The 3,108-nt window shown below is 44.3% G+C and overlaps 1 pseudogene; it reads left to right on the top strand.

The window, feature by feature from the left end:
• LOC105527885 overlaps positions 1–2,781 on the top strand; it is a 34,914-nt pseudogene extending 32,133 nt beyond the window's left edge.
• The last annotated feature ends 327 nt before the right edge of the window (positions 2,782–3,108 follow it).

The following is a 3,108-nucleotide window of genomic DNA, read 5'->3' as shown; positions in this document are numbered from 1 at the left end:
GGAGCTTGCAGTGAGCTGAGATCCGGCCATTGCACTCCTGCTTGGGCGACAGAGCGAGACTCCGTCTCAAAAAAAAAAAAAAAAAAGATTATATCCTATTTTTAATATATAAATACACATACTATATATACATGCATACCTGAATGCACAAGTATCAACATGGATTAACCTGTAACCATTTTGTTAATTATTTCAGTGATGTGATTAAAAACATTGCAAAACCAAACATAAATTGAATAGGCATACATACAGTATACATGTGTGAAAATATGTGTATATGTGTAATAAGTCTGTAGAAAAAAGCAAGAGAATAATAAGTATGCATTTAATATTGTGATTCCTTGGGAGATACAAGGGAGGTGTTTGGGATGGAGGGTGATAGGATTTGGGAGGGACAGAAATGTTAACAAGGGTAGCAGAACAAATTAACAGAAGGCCTGAGACTGCTATCCTTAGAAAGCCTTGCTCTCAAGGTTGGATCTTGGCTGGTGCCTGGGAAATTAAATTTTGGGAGGATTTCTACCATTGCCTAATAAGAGTGACTCACTATGCCTGATGTACAGGCACTGTGGCTGATGCTGAATATCTGTCCTGAGAGTCTTAAATTTTTATGTACAAGGCAGTGGGTGCTATGTGACCAGCCCCATCTAAAAACCATGGACACTGAATTCCTAATGAGCTTCCCTGATAGGCAACATTTCACACGTGTTTTCAAAACTCGGTATTGGGGGAATTAGGTGCATTCCCTGTAACTTCGCTGGGTTAGGAATTTTGGAAGTGTGTGCCTGGATTCCTCCAAACTTTGCCCGTGTGCCTTTTCCCTTGCTGATTTTGCTCTGTATCCTTTCACTGTTATCAATCTGAGCTGTGAATACAGCCATGTGCTCAGTTGCTGAGTCCTGCGAGTCCTCCTAGTGAAGACTGTATTGAACCTAAGGGGTGGGTCTTAGGGATCCCCTTCAAGTGGGTTATATAGGTGTTCTTTCAAAAATGTTTGCTAGGCATGGTGGCTCACACCTGTAATCCCAGCACTTTGGGAGGCCAAGGTGGGTGGATCACCTGAGGTCAGGAGTTCGAGATCAGCCTGGCCAACACAGTGAAACCCTTTCTCCACTAAAAATACAAAAATTAGCCGGGCATGGTGGTAGGCTCCTATAATCCCAGCTACTTGTGAGGCCAAGGCAGGAAAATCGCTTGAACCCGGGAGGCAGAGGTTGCAGTAAGCCGAGATCACAGCACTGGACTCCAGCTTCAGTGACAGAATGAGACACCATCTCAAAAAAAAAAAAAAAAGAAAAAAATTATACCTATTTTATATATCTGGTAAATTCTTTATTGTATGTATTTACCAGTTAACCAAAAGGAAGGCAAAAGGAAAAATGAATAGGAGGTATCCAAATAAAGACAGGACATAGTTGTGTAGAAATGTAGTCCAGTAGAATGTGGACATAGCAACGGCTGCTAAAGGCAGATCTGTTGCCTTCACCACCATCTGCACCACCAGCATCTGAACATCCCTACAATGGCTAAAACAGCAAGAGGGGAAAGAAAATAAGGACATGATCTGCGTGATATGGTGGAATTCTCATTAAACACAGCAGGGGCTCTAACTGAAATGAAGAGTAAGATGAGGTCTAACCTACAAAGCAAACAAAAGAAGCTGTCCATCTTATCAGTGATCCGCTTTTATTTCTATTTTTTTAAGAGACAGGGTCTTGCTCTGTTGCCTAGGCTGGAATGCAGTGGCATGATCATAGCTCACTGCAGCATCTAACTCCTTGGCTCAAATAATCCTTCTGCTTCAGCCTCTTGAGTAGCTAGGATGACAGACGTGTGCCACCAGGTCTAGCTAATTTTTAAAAAATGTTTTGTAGAGACAGGGTCTCACTATGTGGCCCAGGCTGGTTGCAAACTCTTGGCCTGAAGTGATCCTCCCACCTCAGCCGCTCAATGTACCAGAATTGCAGGTGTGAGCCACCAGGTCTGGCCCCGCTCTTGCTTTTACCTGGAATCTTGCAACATCAACATCTATACTTAAGATGAAATGAAAGTGAAGCAAATCAGGCTGGGCACGGTGGCTCATGCCTGTAATCCCAGCACTTTGGGAGGCCGAGGTGGGCAGATCACTTGAGGTCAGGAGTTCAAGACCAGCCTGGCCAACATGATGAAATCCCCATCTCTACTAAAAATACAAAAATTAGCCAAGTGTGTTGGCACACACCTGTAATTCCAGCTACTCAGGAGGCACAGGCAGGAGCGTTGCTTGAACCTGGGAGGCAGAGGTTGCAGTGAGCCGAGATCAGACTACTGCACTCCAGCCTGGGTGACAGAGCGAGACTCCATCTAAAAAAAAAAATAAAAGAAAAGAAAGAAAGTGAAGCAAATCTACAAACGTGCCTTTCGCCAGGCTTTTAAGCTGATTTTAAGGCCACCATCTCCATTCTGGGAAGCCCCTTGAACTTTAGCTTGTGCTAAGGAGAAAGACCTGTCCCTAAAGGAGATTCAGAGGAAACTGGAGGCTGCAGAGGAAAGAAGGCAGTCTGAGGAGGTCCAGGTGCTGAAACCATTGCCAGAGAGGAGGGAACACAAGCAAGAAGTCTTTGAGAAGGCACTGGAAAACAATACTTTCATCAGGATGGTGGAGGAAAAGCTGATCGTGAAAGTGGAAAAAATTAAGGAAAATGAGGAGGCTAATCTAGCTGCTACTATGTCTGAAGGAAAAGGAGGCATGCCGCAGCGGTGCACAGGAACAAGGACGTGCAGGTTCAACAGTCTGGCTGAAGTGGAGGAGGGTACGGCATGCTGCACCATCAGTAAACCCCACTGCCTATATTATAATGAGTCACACAATATCGGTATGGGAAATGTATGACATAGTTTCAAAAGGACTCATTAAAATTCAAAAAAATAATAATGCAGGGCCAGATGCAGTGGCTCACAACCTGTAATCCTAGCACTTTGTGAGGCCGAGGTAGGCGGGTCATTTGAGGTCAGGAGTTTGAGACCAGCCGGGGCAACATGGTGAAAACCCATATCTACTATAAATACAAAAATTAGCCAGTCATAGTGGTGCACACCTGTAATCCTAGCTACCCAGGAGGCTGAGGC

This window comes from Mandrillus leucophaeus, unplaced genomic scaffold (genome assembly GCF_000951045.1).
Source record: "Mandrillus leucophaeus isolate KB7577 unplaced genomic scaffold, Mleu.le_1.0 Scaffold698, whole genome shotgun sequence".
Lineage (NCBI taxonomy): Eukaryota > Metazoa > Chordata > Mammalia > Primates > Cercopithecidae > Mandrillus > Mandrillus leucophaeus.
The sequence above is the reverse complement of the archived record's forward strand: the minus strand, read 5'-3'. Positions and strand labels throughout refer to the sequence as shown.